This window comes from Balaenoptera physalus (genome assembly GCF_965194825.1).
Source record: "Balaenoptera physalus genome assembly, chromosome: 18".
Classification (NCBI taxonomy): domain Eukaryota; kingdom Metazoa; phylum Chordata; class Mammalia; order Artiodactyla; family Balaenopteridae; genus Balaenoptera; species Balaenoptera physalus.
In genome coordinates, this window is record NC_138899.1 from 30191239 (window position 1) to 30214030 (window position 22792).

A 22792-nucleotide genomic window follows, 5' to 3' on the forward strand; every position below is an offset into this window, starting at 1 on the left:
AAGGAGAAAGGTGATTATAGTTTTCAGGAAAAAAGCTCATTCGAGAGTGCTGGGAAATGAAGAATTGGGCAGGGGAGAGTATAAATAGGAAATTTTCAGAAATGTGTCTTCAGGTGCAAGTTTATAAACATGCACACAAGGAAGAAACGGCAATTCACATACAGAAAACAGCACCTAAAGCAAAGGAAGTAAACTCAAGTGGCCTGAAAGAGATCACTGGCAGGTAGCAGGAACTAGTGAAATCGGCCAAGTAAGCTTGCGTCCCTGCTCTAGTGAACAGTGGTAACCACAGTAACTGGAGAGCACGGTTATCTTAAAGTCCTTGTTCATTGACTTTCGTGTCTGGATTTCCTGTGGATCTATGTCTGTTTTCTATTTATTTTTCCATAGTTTTTTGATCATGTAATCTCATTTCCTCTCCTGATTGCCAATTTGTGATTTAAAGGCAGGTATTTCATTTGAAAGGTCATAGAGCTAATTTGTATCTCTGGATGAGCCCTCTGGCAGGAAGTTACGGTCTAAGTTTAGTCCATCTGGTATTGAGCTGCTTCAAAGCAAAGCTTCAGGCTTTGTGAAGGCTGTTCTTTATAAAAATTCACTTATTCCAAGGGTATAGTCCTTCACCAATATTAAGTGTAAGCCTCAAGTATATACTAGGACCTTCCTTCTTGATAGTCCCTGGACTCTAGTTTCGAATCCTATAACCCCCCCCAAGACTGATAGAAGATTTTCTCAACTTCTAAGCATCTCAGTGACCTCCATTAGAATGGGCAAATGATCTAAAGAGAAAACTGGTACCAAATGTCTATTTTGCTTTACCTTATTCTTCCTTTGGCCTCTTGGCCCCTCAAGTCCTTGCTGACTTGGTAGCTCTCTAAAACTTTTTGATAGACATTTTTCTTTAATTTTGTCTGGATTTTGCAAGTAGTCTCAGTTACAGAGAGTTGGTCTATAACAACACATTTATAATTTTAATATCCTTGAACAGAAGTCTTCTTTGATCTTAGAACCCTTTGGTTCTAAGATTTTTCACACCCTTAAATTTAGGTTATAATTTTATACTCAATACACCTAAGATAATACTTTTTATCTAAATTTTTGAAATGTAAAATTTTTACCTTTCCCAGGTAGATGATAATACCCTTGAAGGTAAGATTCTAATTGTACACTTCTTATGTGTCCCCTGAAGAGCTGAATGATTTGACAGGAATGTTGTTGGTGTGATATGCAGAAGAAGTAGTGGACCAAGCATTGAAAAGATTGGTTTCAGTTTTCAGAACCAACCTGATAAATCCCTCATAATCTTTTACTCAGCATTTCCACTCTTAGAAATCTATGCTTTAAACATTTCCACATGTGCACACAAAAATGTATATGCATGTGTAATACACTGACCATGCCCACACAACATTTATCTGTTTCAATTTTATCTTTGAAGTATTTTACTTACACATAATATGTAAGTATGTGCATGTGATATGTCTACATCATAACCCTTTACAGTAAATAATATGTATGTGTCAGTAAATATATATTTGTATTTTTCCATGCCTGAGTCCTCAGTCAATGAGAACTGATGAAACACATTCTACTGAGAATCCCAGCCAAAATGATCGATGCCTCAGCCAAGACCGCTCTACCATTTTATCTGGTGTTGAGGATATTCTGCAACAAGTGTTTACTCAGCTGTCGTCTCTTTTTCTGCTATTGACTTTGTGTTCTAGCAAACAGTGTCGACACTGCTGGATAACAAAAGTATGCAAGTGATAACCCTGGATCTCCTTCAAAGAAAAAAAAGAAAATGCATCAGGCCTGAGGTGAAAGTACAAAGTTTATCATGAATTGAGTTGCCTTCCGGAAATGAGAGAGGACTTCGGAAGGTAAAGACTAACAAATGATTTGGGATTTGTGAAAGTCCTCTCACAGAATGAGGGGCATCATAAAATCCCTGCTGCCTGGGATGACTGACTAAATATCTTATGGAACATATTTGGGAGAATATAGGACAGAAAACGCATTATGATTTCAGAGGATGTGAAGAGAAAGAAATAATGATTACTACAATATGAAACAAGAATACATAACCATAGAGACTAGGCTTCAAAGTCTCTTTGGTGCTCTGAAGCTCTGATTTGGCTGGTGCTTCCATTTGAATTTATGCTTCTCTGTATCTCAACAAGGACTGTGTGTAGAGAGACGCCCACTCTAGTAGGGGGTGATTTAAGTAACGATGGCAATTCTTAAAAAGGAAAACTAGCACTTAAAATATATATTAGCAAATATCATCAAGACATAATTAAGTAAAAAAACAGAATGTACAGAAAGACAGGTATGTTGTGACCTCGTATTCTTTTAAAATCCTAGAATATACAGCTATATCAGTTTTTTCATCTATACCTATATCTATATGCTATGAAAAAGTTCTAGAATACATGCTAAATTTTACCAGTGGTTACATCTAGGATAGGGAGTGGATGGGAGTGAAGTGGAAAAGTAAAATAAACTGTACTTTATAAGTAAACATTGCCTGAATTTTAACAAGTCTGTATTTAAATAGAGAAATATATAGAATAAAAAGCTATAATCCTAATTTTGATTGATGTGTACCTTATGGAACTATCTAAAATTAATTCACATTTTACTTAATAATCATATTCTTAACAGAATAAAATTCAAGAGTGATATAATAACCATTACTATTTTATGGACTTGACAACATACAGCACATGGTCTATCTGCACAGAATGCTGTGCTTGGTGGTACGAACTTCACCTCTTACCACATGAAACCTGATCTTCAGACTGAATTTCTGAAGACCAAGAAAATCCTTGTTAAAAAAAGAAAGGAAGAAAAGAAAAGAAAAAGAAAAAGAAAAATGAGGCTCCATTGAAGAGAACTCTTTTTTGTTTGTGCTAGAAAAATGAAAGTCTCATTATGAATATATTGCCAAATCTTTTATAGAATTATATAGCACTGTGTAATATTAGCCAGTGAAGAAAATCTTTCTCCATCTCTAAGAAACTGAATTACTTTCTCCAAACTTGAGTTTAGATAAATATTTTATATTTGTTTCTCCTTTTTTCTGGTCACAAGGTGGGGATGTGGGCAAATACAATTTCTCTTAAGTATCAAAAAGAGAAAAAGTAGTTTCTAAAAATGAAGTATGGGAGTGATGGCAATAACCAAATGTCAACAGATGGAAAAAATATAAAATATATTGCCTCTTCAATTAAGCATCATTACAAAAGGAAGTTAATTTGTTTCAAGTCATCAGGAAACTGACAGCAACATGAGATATTTCCTCAATCCAAAAATAAAAATAAAAATTAGATATTTTTAAAACACTCAATATCAAAAGTTACTGTTTCATTTAATGCATTAAAATTTACTTTCCCACACTTGATGATGGGCTTCCTACTTGCTGAGAGAATATTCATCTATAGGTTTTCAGATCCTTGAGATCTCTCACTAATCATCATTATCACTTCCCGCCCCCATTCCCACCCTAATCAAAAAAATCACTATTCAGTGGTTAGGAACTACAACCAAGAGACTTAAAACTGACCAACTGGGGTCCTTACAAACATTTGATTCAAAAACTATTTTCTCAGTATTATATGTTTCTTCTTTAGATATTCTATATTTTAATGGAAGTTTTCAGGTTTTTGTTTAACTAGATTATATTCTACCTGTTAGCTGCATTACCCTGGACTAGTTACTTAACCTCTCTGGGACTCAGTTTCTCCTATGTCAAATGAGAATAATAATTGTAACTACTTCTTAGGGTAGTGATAAGGATTACACTAGTTAATATATCTAAAGTGTTTAGAATGGTGCCTGCTACATAATAAGTGTGCAATGAATCATTTTGTTGGTGTCAGTGTTGGTGCTATTATTGACAAAAGGAGTTAGGAAACCAAACAGCTTTGCTGCTAATTTCCTCTCTTTACTTCCTGATATGCCCAATAGAAAACATTAGTTGGATCTGAAAGAAATCGCAACTTAGAAAAGAGGAAAAACTTATGGTCCACAGATCCCAAAACCACATTCTAAAATAAGTCACGTGGATTGAATTGCTTTAGTCAATTGTGCATTGCTTAGATCGTACACTTCTCCAAATTCAGCATTATATGAGGGCAGGAATCTCCGTGTTGTTTCTATCTAGCAGTCTCTAGAGCTCTCCTTTTTAGACCTTTTAAACTCAATTTCGGAGAGAATAAAAAATGAGAAAATTTGCATAGTGGTATTTTTGTGTTTCATTTCTAAATGCTGAAGTATATTTTATTAGGCACACTGAAGAAAAGTGCGTCCCTCTGACAGGACGGTGCCCTGGTCACCCTCAGGCTTCCTTCCCATCTGGGGTTTTTCCGTCTTTTGACTTCACTTACATTCTAAAACACCTACTCTCTTCACCCCAAGTTATTCCAAATCAACTATTTAATTTGACTATTTTTGCTTATCAGAGTTCTATGCAAAGAAAAACTGTAACTTGATAGGCAAGTGCTCCCCTTCCCCATTAAATTTTGGATTCTGAAAAGATAGAGAGGTTGCACAGGAATGGTCCAGAGTTGCTACTGATAAGCAAAAATAGCAAATTCAAATATATTATGTATTGTGATGATTCCTGCCTAATTTTTTTTTCAGGACAATGTTTTATTGGTAGCACCATTTATGATATTCATCTAATTGCAAACTCAAATACAAAACACTTTCCAATCCATAAAATCATCACTTGAGCAATACCTCAAATGGCTGGTTGGAATAATTAGATGCACATGCATTTGAAGCCTTTACAAATGATACTGATAAACTATGACACTTATAAAGACAAAAAGGATGAAAATTCAGCATTGAATGTCTTTCTACCTGAGAGGAGAGAGAAAACTATTAAAAAACAATTTAAAGTAGGAACATTTTCTTTTCCTTTGATTAAAGTAAATATACTGATGTTTCTTAATAAAAAATTAATTATCCAATAATTATATTTGTCTATAAATACAAGTGGCAAGAGAATTAACATAGAAATAGACAAAAGCGATCTATGAATTATAAATTTATCTAGCTTCTTCAAGTCTCAGTATTTTCATTTCTTTCTATGTGGCATCATATTTCATCAAAATATCCTGAAAATATTATTTAGTATATAGCAAAAGCTATTAAAATTGTTCAAAAATTATTTTAAAGTGTTAAATTAAAAAAGGTGACGTACTAGTCAACAAAAGATGTTAGAAAAATTTACTATTGAGAAAAAAAAATCAATGTTCTACACACGTCATAAACACATCAGAATAAATTCCATATCTATTTTAAAAAACTGTAAAATATTAAAACCATGAGGAAGTGATATCTGGATGTCACAATGCTTTCAAGTCACAAAATCATTCCACCAAAATAAAAAAAAATTAAAATATCTATAGCTCATAAAAAGCAAACATAAAAATATTGCAGGGCAAACCAAATTGGAAAAATAGTTATCATAACAATTATAGTGGATTAATATATTTTAAACTCTTACAGGTCAAAAAAATTAGATTCTAAAAAGTTTAAGCAAAAAGCATTAACTAATAATTTATTAAAATTAAACACAAAGTTTTATGTATACATATATGCATAATATATATTTATATATGTGTGTACACATCTGAAATATACAAACTTACTAACAAGGGAATGTAAACCAAAACAAGGAGTTATCATTTTCAACAAACATGTTAGCAATAATTTTCTTAAATAACAGAACGTTGGCAGGAAGTGGTATGATTGTCACTCTCATATACTCTATGACAAGAGTGGAAATTTCCACAGCCTTTCTGGAAAGTAATTAATCGGTTGTATTAAATCTTGAAATTTTCTGAGCTTTTGACACATAAATTCCCCCATTAGAAATGTATCCTAAAACACACAGAAACAAAGAACAATATAAGCACCAACATTTTGTTACTTAACAATTTCTAAAAATAAAACTAAAGAACCTATGTATTTATCATCAGGGAAATATCTAAATAAAATAAAAAACACTCACACTATGAAATATATAACCTTTAAATGATACTGTCACAAAAATTTTAATGAAGGGGGAAATGCTCATTATATTGTGAAAGCAAGATAACATATATATTTATTATATATACTATGTTTTATATGTATATAAAATTATTCTCCAAATAAGACTTTCTGCATTATATTTCTGTTCAACAAAACTGTAAGTCACTTGATAGCAGCACGTGCACACACACATATACTATTCAGTCCTTCTTACAGTGTGTAGCACATTGTCCATGATCAGTACATGTTTCTTAATCACTTGAATAAACTAGGCAAATAAGCATATATAAATACTTAAAGGATGAAATGAAATTTATCAAAGGGTTAGCAATTGTGTGACACGGACTCTTCCTTCTTTCAACATTTTTACAATAAACATTATATTTAAAAATATTAAAGAAACAACTCAAGATCTAACTGAAAAGGTATATTTCACAGCCAACTATAGAAATGAGAGAAATCTGAGCAATCATTGCTTTATTTTAAATGTATATAAACTTGACATTGCTGATGCTTCGAATTGATTTTTTCAAAGTGTTTGGTCTTGCGTGAAAGAAAGGCCATGTGTTCTCATTGTGTTTGCATAGAACCATCAGACAAAAGAGGGGTAGCTTCCATCACAGTCCTTTACATTCCAGCCAAAAAAACCTCTTGAATAATAACAGACCCTCAAAGGGAAGCAAACTAACAAACACTGGGTAGAACAAGTAATCCTCAGCTTGAGTCCAGGGCTCCCTGACTAACATGACTGCTGCTCATTCACAAAGAGGAACTTGAGTTCTAGTCATGGTGATTTAATGTATTAGAAAAGGAATTAAATCAGGAAGCAAGTTTTCATGCCAATCTGCTACAACCTGTGTTGATACAAGGAAACTAAAACTTCTCCTGCTTAAAGAGAGTCCAAATCTCTTGCAATATCCTCTAGCTACTTTATGGATTTATTGCAACACCTGAGTTCCTTAATAAGTTTATTAGGCTAGAACATACACATCCAAAATACAGCAACTGCTCAAAATGTACTGTTATTAAAAGTCTTCCAATGAGGTGTAGTGATGTCTTTATAAGCCAATGCATTTTTCATGAATGGTACTCTGTATTGTTTTTGTACTAATATTAATTTAATGAGCACTTCTGTTTGCTACAGATTGGCTAATACATTTTTTATTTCCTATAGTTTGGGTCGGGCCCCTAAGTAATTGGCCTCTAGACCATTTCATGCAATGCACAGTTTTTTTTAGTGAAGGTCTAGATAAAGTGTGCTATTAGACAGTCTGCTTGGGGCTTCCCTGGTGGCGCAGTGGTTGAGGGTCTGCCTGCCAATGCAGGGGACACAGGTTCGAGCCCTGGTCTGGGAAGATCCCGCATGCCGCGGAGCAACTGAGCCCGTGAGCCACAATTACTAAGCCTGCGTGTCTGGAGCCTGTGCTCCGCAACAAGAGAGGCCGCGATGGTGAGAGGCCCATGCATCGCGATGAAGAGTGGCCCCCACTTGCCGCAACTGGAGAAAAGCCCTCGCACAGAAACGAAGACCCAAGACAGCCATAAATAAATAAACAAAAAATAAAAACTAGTAAATTGGCCACATAAGATCTTTAAAAAAACAAACAAACAAAACAAACAAAAAAAAAACAGTCTGCTTTTGAAAGAAAACTTCTAATCTGATATCTGTTTCAGATGATGTACCCTGTAGGGTTGCCATCTGGTTCATGTATTTTTAATGATTTCAAGATTAGGTTGTTAGAGTTCAGATCTACAGTGTTCTTTGTTTTATTTAGTTGGGAGTTAAAATGAGTAACTGTGAAACCAGAATCAGCAACTTTACATGATCCAAAGGAGTGTGGGGTGAAGACACCCAATTTACTTGTAATGGGAGCATGTCTTTAAAAACAACATCTACATCTCAAATGCAACCTCAATTGAAAATCAACACAAAGTGACAAACCTTTTGCTTTTAAGAATTTGACACCTTGTGAAATCATACCATATTGGGGCAGCTTTGATTGAGAGGTACTAATTTAAAAATACTTACTTAAATTTTACTTAAATTTTTTTTAAAATAAGGAAAAGTTGACAGGCTCAAAGTAATATTCATGCACCTCCTAAGAAACTATGTGAGAGAATATTAAACCTTCTAAGTGAGTCAGGCACACTGGATGCTGCTTTAATCCTTTTAGATCACTGGACCAGTATTTCATTAAAGGACAGTGAAAGGATATCCTAACTGACTTAGAGAATTTTTGCTGCCAACAAAATGATTCACTCCCAGCATAGAGGAAAAAATACACCAAGAGTATCTTATTGTGATCTTCTCATTTGTTTCCTAGGTAGAAATAGCAATTTTTTGTTTACACTTTAAATTTCCTCCTTTCCCCATAATGTCTTCTTAACTCACTATAATTGGTAGTAACAAATTGCATTTTGTGCTAATGTGGTTTGAGACTAGAAAAACATCTGACAAAATATGTGTGCTGACATTGCTAAACACATCATAATTTGACATTTTACCAATTTAAAAATCAAAACTGTCCTTTAAAATCCTAAATATTGCTTTTTAGTATATTTTAGTATGTTTGTTGAAGAAATAAATACATTTTCATTTCTACATTAGAGAACACAGAATAAAATTAAAGGAGAAATGTGAAAACATTTGTATATTCACTCCTCTGAGAAAATCACTTAACAGTGACTGATATGGATATATTGTCTTTCATCTATGTTTTAAAATATATATATAAAATATATATACTTACATAATTAAAATCATAACATACTTCTGGTAGACTGCTACATAATGATTTCGGTCAGTTAACATTAACTACTCTTTAATATGTCATTTTAAATGACCATGTCATATGACATCCCACTGATACACTATGCTTTATTGAGCGCTCTGTTACTTATTTATGTTGCTTTCAGACATATTTACAAAAATATTTTTTCAACTTTCTGAATGAATTTTTAGAATAAATCTTAAAGGGGGTGGGGAACAATGGGCCCAACGGGCTCTTGGTACATATTGCTAAATTATTTTCTATAAAGTTTCTAACAATTTACACTCTGACTAGCAATATAAATCTCACCCCTGTCTCATCAGTATTAAGTATTACCACTATTTTCTTAAAATATATGTTATTTTGTTGCTTGGAACGGGGTATTACGAATTGGTGTTACCCTGATTACCGCGGAGCTTCAACACATTCCCACGTGTCTGCTCACGTGTATAATGTGTATGTTTATTCACATACACGTGTATAATAAACGTGTATGTTTATTCTTCTGTAAATATTTTGTTCATGCCCTTTTCTCAGATTTTAGAAAATTTACTTTTTCCTGTTTGCCTCTTCTTTGTATATGGGTATCCATACCTTTCTGCAGTGCTTAAAGGTGGAAAAAAAAAATTAAAACAATGTCAGTTATGTTGTAATGAACATGAAGGAAGGGCATGGAGAGGCTTCATATACCCCCTCAGTTTAAAGCCTGGGCCGGTTCTGTGCAGTTCAGAGCTTAAGGTCTATTTAAAGAGAGAGCGGGAGAAATAAGGTAGAAGGAACTCAGAAAGTAAAATCATATGTTTTAGATACTTTTTATTACATTCTTTTATTTTATAGATAAGAAAAGTGAGGCACTGTAAAAGCTGATGAAAGGCAAGACCAAGACTAAAGACTGAAAGCCAGGTCATCAGACCTCAGATTAACACGGATTCACATTTGGAAAGACAGAACCTTCTAGATCCCTGTGGCACTGTGCCTCAAGCCTGTCCCAGTCAGAGCCGGAGCACATCATTAATTTGGGGCTGGGGAAAGGGGCATTAAGTCCGTAGAGTGGGGAACATTGCCAAGTTGCCATTTTTGCCCTCTCTACTTTTGGGGGGTATACAATTTCATTGATGTACAAAGTGTAATTAAAGTACTGGGAGATTCTGGTTAATTTTGTCCGGGAGCTTAAGATGTGGCCTTATTTAAGGCCAACTCACTGTACCTGCACCAGAAGGCAGCATAACAAAAGCTGATTTGGACAGAACCCTGCCTAAAATGGCAATGATACAAAGTTGATTGACAAGATTTTGGCCACAACCCAATGAACTTTCAATTCTAATGTGCTGATATTTAAAGAGGAGGACTTAATAGCAGAAAGACAAATTACAGTAATTGAATCAAAGCTGCAATCAGCAAATGTTTGCACTGGGAACTCACCGGGTTCTTGAACACTCCTGTCGTTAATATATCCAGCTGAGGTTTCCAAATCTATTAGTATTCTTAACGAGTTTTTGTTTCTTCTTTTGCAAAGACAGCTGACAGGTTATAACATGTACTGTCATTACGATCGTTTGGATCACTTGTCTAGCAGAATTCTGAGTCAACAAAGGGGATCAGAGTTACAAGGACCATTGGGCTACGTCCGCCACGTGTCCAGGAGAAGAAAGCAATAGCCAAATGTTTGTCACATCTCTGTATCATCACCAACATTCAGAAAAGGGCATGACAGAAATGGTGCTGATGGGCAGCAAAAGAATAAAGACCACTCAGTCGTCCTGCATTGTGGGTCTAGTAGGCTTAATAAACTCTACACCTCATCCCCGATGCTATTCAGGGATACCTTACAGAAAAATGTAAGCCATCTTTAAGCTTCCTTCCTGTGAATGTATGACTTGATTTTAAATCTCCTTTAGAAGGAGTATAGTTTCTAACTTAACTTTTCAATTATTCCCCTTTTCTAGATTTATATTAAGGCTGACTTCCAATATTTCAAACATAGGACACAGAGAAGAATTCACTTGGTCCCTTCCATTTCATAGTGAGTTTAACTGGCATGAACAATCAGTAGAGATATAACGACAGCAGTTAATTCGTTCAACTTAACCAGAAGTGCTGATACTTACAGTTATAAAGTGCCAGCTACGACTATCTGTTAAGGAAATACAAATACAACCGCAAATGAAGAGCTACATATCTCAAGAAAAGTAACTTACAAACAAAATACAAATATAACCCTGAAATAACTTTCACATTTCTCAAGCAAAAGTAATTTATACTTTTTTGAAACATGCAATTTACTAACAGCTCCTATAATCACAGCAGTTCTCACATTAGCATAGAGCACATGCTCATAACTTTGTAGTCTGGCAGTTTGTTGAACCAATCTTTTCTGTTGTTGCTATTTAGATCTTGATTTTAACATTCATATATTCTAAAAGGACATGAGTGAATCAATTGAGTTTTGTTCTTTGAAGTGTCTTCATATTCAACTCATTTATCCCTTTGGAAGTAAAATCCATCCATGTACTACTATTTCCAGCACACATACTACAATTTTCAAGGTACATGTCAGACCCGTGGAAGAAAATAATTCATTATGACATCTGTAAAAATGGATCCTGAATCCACACCCAGATCTTTTCTGAGTTTCAGATGCGCATTTCCAACCTTCTTGTAGACTCCTGCATCGATACCTAAGGTCCCCATTTTTATTAAAGTATCACCAATAACTTTTAACCGGAAAACTCTTCTGTTTTTCATTCTCCCCTTTCCCATTTATCTCACATGAAATAATCACCAAGTTCTTTTCCATAATATTATTACACCCTTATTCCTTTCATTCCTATAAAGAATCACCATACTAACCAGCAAATCAGGAGGTTAACTCCAATCATTCGTCCCAATCTACACCCTCTAGAGTACAAAAAGCACACGACAGATACTAATATACAAAACCCTGGCAGGCTGCACTCAGCACTTCAGCTTAAAGACTGCAAGTCTACTTTATCTCATGAAGCAGGTTGCATGACCCACCATCACACCTGGGACCCTGCTAATCTCAAGGGTCTGGGCTAGGAGCAGATTGTGGGGATTCCAGGGTTACTGTTCTTCCTTCTTCTTCATTCATAAATAGTTATGAGAAATTTTCCAGTGGCAAAGGCCTTTTCTTAACATTGATGGTGCCTCTTGGGAAACTCTTGAAAACTTGTGAATACATAGCTTCATTCCTGCCACCAACCTCCACCCTGAACAATGGTGTTAGAAAGGCAGGGCTCAAAAAAAGGTCTTAAGAGGGAACCCACCTATTTTTAATCCTAGATGAAAAATACTATTTGCCACACCTTGCATCCAGATGTTATGGAATGCACCCATATTCTCCAGTAAAAGGAACCAGTTCTCCTTGGAATGGAAAGGAAATGGCTGATCCACGGACTGGGGCAATAAATATAGCAGATGAGCTTGGAGCATCTTGAAGTTCCAGAGAGAAAGGAAGTGCCAAAAAAGAAATCACAATGATGGAGATATGTCAAAGGGAAGTGGGAGCATCAGATGCGCAGAGCCAGATGACGTGGGATGCTCAAATCCACAAGATCACATCTGCTGTGCAGATCTAAGAAATGACATGGGTCACACAGTCCTCAATGAGCTAAGCCAATGCTTGCTTGTCTGGAATAAGATTGGGATACATACACTGGCTGCAAGAACCTCACTGGAAGTTGTCTGGGTATCACCACAGTCACGTCACTCTTAACTTCGAGAAGAACAAAGAGGAGTCAGAGGCTCTCTTCCCAAACTGACCCAAGCTTTTGACTTGGAGTGATGGCAGAAGCAAACTGGGATTTTGATTTGTTCTGCTAAAGGCTTGATCTTTTTAGCGGTAACTTTTTTGTATGAAAGTCCCAATAACAGCTGATGTGAGAATGTAGGTAGAATATATATGGAAGTGACATACATACCTCCCAACCTTAATCCAGCCCCTTTAAGCCCTCTGTACTGATACATGCTTCTGACCTGAGCAGTAAACTATTTCTGCATTATGCAGGATTCACCGAGAAAAGCAAATACGTGTCCATATGTGCATGCTCTGCCTTGAATAAACAACAGATCTAATAGTAACGAGCGTAATTGTATTATGCTTCTAAAAAATTCATGAGAAAACAAGTCTCTGGTTCCTAACTAGATGAGTCTGCATCTTAGAATGATGTTGCAATTCTTGCATCATTTTCTGACAAGATTATGATTTTGCAAAGATTTACAAAGGAAGGACCCACTTTAGACTGTAGAGGGTGAGTAGTCCCTGAAGGGACAGGTAAGGTTTGATGTCATTGAACCAGGGAAGAGGCAGGACCTCAGGGAAAAAAGAAAAAAAACCCTCAATAGATCATCATCCTTAACCTTTCTCATCCACCTGGAAGCTGAGGGATGCAGATGTCCAAAGGGAAGCTCTCATGGGATGGAGCTACTTAGGTAGAGAACTTGTCAAGAGCTTATTTTGCCCATGGGAATGGACCAGATCTGACCATCTAGAGAAGGGTTTAGCCAACTACAGCCTATAGGCCAAACTTGGCCCTGCCTGCTTTTCTAAAACTTCATTGGAACGTGGTTTATTTACACATTTTTAATGGCTGTTTACACTCTACAACTGCAGAGATCAGCAGTTGCAATAGAGACGGTATGGCCTACAAGCCTAAACTATTTTACTACCTAGCCCTTTACAGAAAGTTTGCCAATCTCTGATGGAGAGGTCAAAGTGCAAGCTGGGTTATTTAGAAGATTCATAGTGTTCTTCTATGATTGTTTCTCTTTTTATTCCTGATTTTTTGGTAATAGATATAGAAAAAATATTCTACCACATCTCACTTAAGCTATAGCAAAACCAGAGCAAGGTCTTTTCTCTAAATTTGGACCAGAAAGTTAAAGGACACCCCTGGTGGCTATAATGGGGACAGCAAATAATCCCAAGGGGGTGGTGACAGCCGGAGAGTCCAGCTCGACCAGGAGGTTCCTACCATGAGATTCTCCTCAGGTGCCAACCTCAACTGGCAGTACTTTTTTTCCAAACAACAAAGAGGTATTTATTTATTTGTGTGTTTTGTTTTTCACTGTTTAAATCAGCCTTACTGGTGTAGAATTAACATGTAGCAAAAGTGACTAATTTTGTGTGTATAACCTTAAAGGTATAAATACAGTAGTGTCACCACCACCACAATCATAATATTGAACTCTTCCATCACCCTCAAGTGTTCACTCATAGTCCTTTGTAGTCAATCCCTTCCTCTACTTCCTGGCCCTGGCAACCAGTGGTCTGCTTTTTGTCATTAGAGTTTTGCTCTTTCTAATTTTTCATGTAAGTGGAATCATAAGATATAAATATCTTTTTTAACAAAAATTGTATATATTTAAGTTGTACAAGATGATTTGATACTATATATGTGTGTGTATATATGTATAATCATATGTGTTTATGTATAGTACAGGATGCTAGTAGGTAAAATAAGCCAGACACAGAAAGAAAAAACTGCATAATCTCACTTATGTAGAATCTTAAAAAGTCGAATTCGTAGAAGCAAAGAGTAGAACCCCGGTTACCAGGGATAGAGGGGAGGTGGGGGAAATGGGGAGATGTTGATCAAAATTGCAGTTCTATAGGATGAATAAGTCTAGAGATCTAAAGTACAGCATGATGACTATAGTTAATAATAATACAGCATTGAATACTGGAATTTGCCAAGAGAGTAGATTTCAGGCACTCTCATCATTTAAAAAAAATGGTAACCATGTGAGGAGATGAGATGATATGCTAATTAGCTTGACAGTAGTAATCATTTCACTATTTAAAAGTCAGTGTTTCTTTATTCTGCCTGTGCCTTTATTTTATTATTTACAATATATTTCTAACCCACTTACAAGAAAAAAATAAAGGAAGCTTACAATAATAAAACTTAAAATAGAAAAGTTTTTAAAGAACATTGTAGAAGAGATCCAAAATCACAGAATAACCTTTTACTGAGGATCATACTGCCAGTTGACCGCATGTTTAGAACAAGCTCAATCTTCAAACCACTGTTGCCAAGACTACATTAACCTAATCAGGATACAGCCCGCCAGATGATAATCATATTTACAATCCTAGGTTCTGTTATAAAATATGAATGGCCATCCTGTAGGGTCAGTAGCTCTCATGCTCTCATTCTTAATATAATCATTCATTCAACGAACATTCATTGAACTTTCCCTGTTCTGGCACTTGCCAGAAGCACATCCGTAACACAAGGCGAGCTCTTTCTGAAGTTTTCTCGGTATATCTGGTGGGCTCCTACGGCAGGGCAGAAGTTTTTCAAATGTATATTAGATAAATCTATTGACAAGGTGCTGGCATCTCTATTGTGTTAACACCGAAGAGGTCAGAGAAAAATCCTCCTATGTTCTCTGCCTTTTAAACGTGAGCTCAGAGAGTAGGGCAAACATGGACATTCCAAACGAAAGGAAAACAGTAGACGCTTGATGTAGGAAATTGCTTCCAGTTTTGAGAGGGATATGAGAGGGAAGAAAGAGGCCTCAATGGGGAAAGCAGGGAAGTATGCATTGGCTAAAGGGACAAAAGAATAGCAGACAAATGAATGAGTAGTAGTGAGTACAGTGAGTAGACTACCCACTGTGTCTGGGGAAACATTATACAGAGTGCTTTTGCAGTGACTCCTCAAAAAACAGGGAGTAATAACTCAGTAAGGGAAGGCTTCTGTCAGCCAAGTTTTCACTATTCTTTCAACAACTTGATAAGAGCATCATGATTGCTGTACCACAGTGGACTGGCCCCCACTGATCACTTTTTCTAGAGCACTGCTGATTCACCCTGGGAGTAGCTTTGAGTCAGGTGCCCTAACCTGCAGGGTAAGTGGACTTCATGCTTCATGGGTACCCTGGTTGAGGCAAGAGCAGATTTGATGACAATATTCCTCAAAGCATTCAATTAACATTTAATCATTTTAAAAGGAAATACTTATATTTCCTTTTAAAAATCCTGGTGCAAATCAACATGAAAGCCCTTTGCTTGGAAAGCAGGACCAATTTGGATGTGCTGTACTAAGTTTGTCAAATGTGTTCAGCTTTGCAGGAAGAGTTTGTGAGAATAAGAGCTAGTGTGTTTGCTGGAGTCTCCAAGGCAATCAAGAGCGAGACGGCAGAAAATTCTGGCCAAAGTGAATGTTTTTGAAAGGAAAGAAGAAAGAAGAATGAATGCCACTGAAATCATAAAGGCTGATTATTTGTTTAGACAAAAGGAGAGAACACCAAGTAGATTTCTTTTTTTTCTTATTGTTATAACTCATACTTAGCTTTCCGTTCAAAGCTTCCTAGTCAATGCTTGACCTGCAAAACCAAACTCATTTAAAGTTAAGTGATTAGCTTTAATATAAAACTAGTCACTATGTAATTACTGAAATGACTTGTTCATAACAGTAAAGGAACTACAGAGCTCTTTAAAGCTCCTTCCATGTTGAGGAAACGTTTATTTCTTCCAGGGTGTCATTTTTTCAAATCGCTTACAGGCTTGTTAGATTTTTGTGGAAACTTCCATCAACAAAGCAAGGTTTCAAATGATTCTGTGAAATTCTATAATTTGCTGGAAGCTATATTTCTGATTTTTTTTCTTTTTCTGCCTCTGAATTACATTTTCATCCACACTGTGCCACTCTGCAGTTTTCCCCCAAAGCAAGTGATGAGTGAACCATTTGTAAATATTTATTGAATAGCTTGTGATCAACAAAGACTCTGACAAATAGTCGATGCTCAATTAAAAAAAAAAAAAAACATTGAATGCATTCTGAGTATGTGTTTATTCTAAGGGCATCTCTTAGCTTTTTGGGAATACAAAGTATACGAAATGCAGATTCTACCTCTAGATATGGTCTAGAAAATAGAAAACACCCATGAAAGTGGTATTGAAAATCACCATGGAAATTCAGAGTAGGAAGAACACTCCCGGATGAGGTTTCAGAGAAGTACTTCTGAAAAAGGAGGCCACTGAACTTGAACTAGAAAGATATGAAGACAGAGGCCAAGGCCATCATGGGCCGAGGGAACATGTAAAAGCACAAACACAGAATTGTGAAATGAGTATGGGCACTTCAGTTCCCAGCTGCCGATAAAGAATTATAATATATGCTACTGAGAATGAAAGAAGGATTAACATAAAGGCAAGAGAGAAAACTATCAACTCAATACTCAATTTAATATATTTCATCCTTGAACTAGACGGTACTGAGCACCCACTGGGTGTTCAATTATAGCTTGCCTTGACATCCAAGAACTGGTTAGGCAAGGACAAGTAAAAGAAAATTTCTGCCCTTGAGTTTCACACAGTTTAGCGGTGAGACCAACACATAAATCAATGCTTTCAATATAAATAATATGATTAAAGAGCTGGCCAAAAAAAAAAAAAAAAAAGCATCTAACTCTGGTTGGGGACGAAAGTCCAGGAAGGCTTCCTGAGAAGATACAAGTGAAACTCAACGTTGAAGGATAAGAAGCAGTGAACAGGCATGTAGAGAGACTTGAGTTGGGGAGGCTTTTCAGACACAGGCAAGAAGCTGATGCGCAGAAAGTGAAGTGCGGTTTCCTACCATTATATTTCAACACACGCCCCCAACATGGATTATCAACTACAGACCCATTTAAACTTTGCCTTATTAGCACTGCTCTATAAACAGGACATTAAAATTTCATTCACTCAACAAATATTTATCGAGCCAAGCTTGTCCACACAGTGTTCTCTGCTTTTTGAATTCCTCCTTGGCTTTTCTCACGTAATTTTCTCTGCCTGGTCTGTCAATCTTTTCCATCTTCACCCATCAAACTTCTATCCAACCACCAAGGCCCATCTATTCAAAAGCCATCAATTTAATGAAACTTTGCTGATATCTCAAACAAATTCTTCCTACTTCTTTTAAGTACCCAATACACTTTCTTTGCACTATCTTGTTATGCCTACCACATTTGCCTTATATAATTGTTTCTACCAACATTTGTGTAATAGCAAAAAAAAACTTGTGTTTTGTTATTCTTTTCTATTTTTATTCTCTATTAGACTAGAACAATGCTTTTTGTACCACCAACTTTTGCTGAAATGAGTGGACAAGATTGTTCCAAGTATAAATCAAATACATGTGAAGGTCAATATTTCCCATTTCCAGGTCTACGTATGTGTGCATATATTTGCATATGCAGATCCTTGCATAATAGTCTATACATATGTAAAAACAATATCCACTGTCACCAAAATTTCCTTTATTATTTATATTACTTTTCTCCATAGTTATTCATCTGTGCAAAGAATAAAGACACTAGAGAAACAAAACCTTGGAAACTATGCTAGACGATGTCAAACCTGTATGGTTCCAATTATATGACATTATAGAAAAGGTAAAACCATAGCAAAAAAAAAGCAGACCAGAGGTTCCGGAGTTTGTGGATGGGGTGTGAAGTTCAAGTGCAAAGGGATACAGAACTATTCTCTGGGGTGATGAATGTGTTCTAAACCTTGACTGTGGTGGAAGCTGCAGGACTTTATATATTTACCAAAACTCATTGACTTTATTCATAAAATGTGTGTTTTACAGTATGTAACTTATACCTCAATCAAGTTATTTTAAAAATACATATTATACTAAAAAAAATCCTTGACTTTAAGCCGGGTCTTTGAATACCAAATATTTTTGTATGTTATATAGCTTTTGACAAACTGATGAAGAAATGATAATTTTGACGAGGAAAGATGATTACTGAGTAACTTTTATATTATGTAGAAACAATCCACAGACTCACAAGTAAAATAATAAATATTTGACTGAAGTTGGAAATATTATATAATATTTGTCAATTTTGCTGAAAACCTATATTCTTAAGACGTGACAAAAATTTCAGCGTGACTTGAAGGGAGATAATGGAAAGAGATGATAATCAACACAGCCGCCGCAGATGGAGAATTAGGTACAAGATAAAAAGAATAGAGCTGGGAATATTTATATATCAAGAAACTTTTAGCTCCTCAAAACAAAAATGAGAAGAAAGGAAACCAGGAAAAAAGACTGGTAGCCAGGAAACCAGAAAATTGATCACTGGAATTTAAATTACCCTGAATCAAACTTCAATTCTGCATTCCAAAGTTGATGAAGAAAGAACACACATTTGAAAGAGTGTCTGGACAGAACAGTTAAACAATGGGACAATTATAAAACTGACACACAGGAAATGACTTCAGGATATTAGAAATGGAAATATGCAAGGGAAGGAAACTCTGGTGCTTCAAGACACAAAGGTCAGATATTATGCAGGAATATTCTAATATTAGTCTTCAGTTAAAATTCTATTTTCAAATCTCATTTCCAAAGAACTCCACAGTACATCCACTTTCTGTTGTTGAGAATTTCATTACAGTGAATGTTCTATTCCCACTCAACAGATCCTGGAAAGCAACGGCCTCTCTAGGAGTTGCTGTGAATTAAGAAGTAGAAAACAATCTTCTGAATCAGCTACTTACTTTTCAGTAAGGAGTTATTTAAGGAACTATTATGTATTCATCTCACCCTTTCTTAGTCACAAAATCTTGTATGTGTGTTTTGTCTGTGTGATGGAAGATTGAATGGGTTTTTATGAGCAGATGATTGAGATGGAGAATTCTAGCGTTTGAAGTCAGTTGTCTACTAGTATTGCTGCTAAGGGGGTCCTGCTCTCTTGGCCATCCCTGCCTACTCCCCCATTTCATGCTGTAACCGTATCTAGAAGTCTCTGATACCAAAAAGCAACATTGTAAAGACCCAGCTCTTTTCTTCATTTGACACTTAATTTCTCACATGTCACATTAACTCTTGTTAACCAACTTCTACCAGGTCTAAGAGAAAATCAGAGATAAAGGAGAGATAAAGTCTGGGTATGGCAGAACAAGCCTTGGACTTGGAACCATAGACTTGATTGAAGTTCCACTGACTTCTGGACAATTTAGAGAAACACACATCTCGTGTGTTTTCACAGCACCCTGTGCATGCATTAAGTATAGTTCCATTCACTCTAGTATAATTACCTCTTTATTTGTCCTCCCCACCCGCCAGGACCTTAGGTTCTTCAAAGGCAATGTTTGTCTTTGTTATTGAATCCTTCCTACCCAGGAGAATGTCTGGAATGACTGCTGGACTAAATAACAATAAACAAGTCATTTCACCTCTCTGAATTTTATTTTCCCATGTGTAAGTTAAAAAGAAAACAGCTTCTTTGGGGGTTATCATGACATTTAAAAATATATACAGATATAGTGAAAAAATTCATTGTAAGGTAGAAAGTTACATGACATCTCTTATTACTTATGTTCATCCAACAATTAAAAACAACGTATTCTATAGCAGACCAGTTCAGTTCATGTTATACCAAGTACCACTGTAATGAAAATCTATGTACAAGAAAATAATTTCAAGCGCTTTTTGACAATCTAGGTATTTAAGTAGATAAATCCAGAAAAAAACGTAGTTTGAATGAGCCTTTCAAATTTCTAATAACAGAAATTGCCTGGTAGCCAGATACAAAAGAAGAAGTTGGCATTTATTTGTAGCCCCATGTTTCTAAGACAAAGAGGCAAAATAAGCCAAATACGAAGTACACGCCCTGCAAAAACTATCAGGCTTTTTAAAGACACATGATGAAGTGTTAGACTGTTGCATGTAAACACAGTGATCAATTCATTTACCCATTCCTCCTTACAGTCTGTCCATTCAGCCAACAACCTTGAATATCCATTCAATAAAAAATGCATTTTACTCATGTATTGTGAGCATCTACTAGATGCTAAGTTAACCAGTGGAAAAAGTGACAAGTGAGACATATTCTGTGCCTTAAAGTTACTTACAATTAGTAGGGGGGAAAAATTCATGAATTCATATGCACAGGAGTCATGCTATGTATTTATTTCAGTAATTAGTGTATGCGCTACACATATTGCTGTAGAGAATTTTGGATATTTATTATAATGGCTTATTTACACATGCAGAATTTTACTCTGAGGTCATAAAAATTTTACTTAAGATCATAAAAATATTTTTAATATGGACCTTTAATGTCACATAAAAAGTTGTTTTCTTTGAGAAATATTTCCATTGAAAAGTATATGCCTGAGAGAGTTGACCTGTTCACTAAGGCATTACCCATTTATATAAAATAGTGGATAAATATATTTTGTAAATGATTCAAGGTTGAAAATATGTATATATTTTGTTGCCAGATCTAAGATATTTCACAGTTACTGGGGATGTTAAATGGGAAGGATAATTGTCTCTAGTAGGTTAGAGTCAATGACCATGTCTTATTTAACTTTGTAGACCCACGCCTAGCACGGTGCACACATGCATGATGTATATTGAGAGAATGAAGGAATGAATGAAAAATGTTGAAATGACAGCAGCTGAGATTTATAAGTGAGAACTAAATCAAATGGAAAAGAAACTTGTATCAGTCTAATTAGTCTTCTTTTCTTGTGGAACCCATGGCTTCTCATCCTTATCTACGAATGGCTAGTAACATAAAATAAATTGGAATTTGAAGTTCAAATCTAGACTGCTCCAACTGGGTAAGTAATATAATCTTTTGAAATTCCATTTATGTAATATGTAATGTGTGAAAAACATCTAGCACACACAGTTTCTGACATAGAATTACTGTTCTATACATTTGAATTGATATTTTAGATTGAAATTTTTCTAGGAGCCAAAACCCCTGCTATTGTTCCATAGCAATAATGTGCTAAGACTCCATCCAATGTCATTCATCCTGCAGTCATTTTTATATCACTGATATTTTCAAAGACACATGTGAAGACAGGTAGTTGTAGAAGAAAATGTCCTCTGCTTCCCTCTCACCAATCAATCAAGTGCTCCCAAGCTCTCTTGATGCGTCAGTAGCTGTCTACATGGTATGATATGAAGGATATGTAAAGTTATTCGTGGATTAAAATATCTTTGTAACAGTCTACCTTGGGGACTACAAATAACATCATTGGAACTACTTGTTTGAATTAAAGGTGAATCCCTGACTTCCAATCTTCCTGCTGTAACTCAACTCTCCTGCTTGAAAAAAAATGGTGAAGACAGATAAAATATTAATAGATAAAAAGAATGAGACGAAATTGGGCTCAGAAAAAGTTTAACATATCAGTGGATCAAATGCAAAAGAGTAGACCTCAAATCTAGGCTTCGTGGACTTCTGGACAGGAAGTAGGTGGTAGTAAAGGGGAGTTTCTGGGGGACAATGAAACTAAAAGATCTCCATATAAGACAGGGGACAAGGCTCATGATCATTACTTAAAACCAGGGCTTAAACAGTACTCTCCTGTTGCATAAAAAGAGACTGACCATCTCTCAACCTGCAGCAATTACTTTATTGGAAGCTCTGAACCTCAGGAGGCAGGGTGACAATGACACAGCCTCACAACCAGAATCTGAGACAAGCCGATTGCTGGCTCTGTGACTGGATTCCCAATGTTCACAGTATCATTGTGAAAAAAGAGTAAAATATCATTGTAAAACTGGTCATGGACTAGCTCCCTGCGAGTAGATTGACGGCAACATAAATATGAAAGGAGATACAGGGAGAAAAAAATAGAATCCATCTAAGTATGTACAAAAATAAATTTCAGAAGGCACAAAGACCTCAGTTAAAAGGAAAACTTAAAACTTTACAAATATATAGAATATCTCAATGAATTTCAGGTAGCACTGCACAACAATATATAACAAACAAATTGAGGTCAGGATACAATTTGAAAGTGGAGTCAACAGGTCTTGAAAATGTATTATGAAATGAGAGGGGTCAAGATGTCTCCAACATTTTTGACCTGAGCAACAGAAAAATAATGTGCTAAATACTGAGTTTGGGAAAACTGGAGCAGGAGCAGGCTGGAGAAGGAATATTAGGAGTTATCTTCGGGCAAATTAGAATCAAAGTTCCTATTA

The 22792-nt window shown here is 35.7% G+C and overlaps 2 long non-coding RNA genes across 2 annotated transcripts in view; one reads left to right on the forward strand and one right to left on the reverse strand.

Annotated features, from left to right (window-relative positions):
• Positions 1-22792, forward strand: part of LOC309647486 — a 527314-nt gene that overhangs the window by 370901 nt on the left and 133621 nt on the right. The gene's annotated exons all lie outside the window — the stretch shown is intronic.
• Positions 1-22792, reverse strand: part of LOC309647490 — a 296216-nt gene that overhangs the window by 222784 nt on the left and 50640 nt on the right. The window lies entirely within an intron of this gene.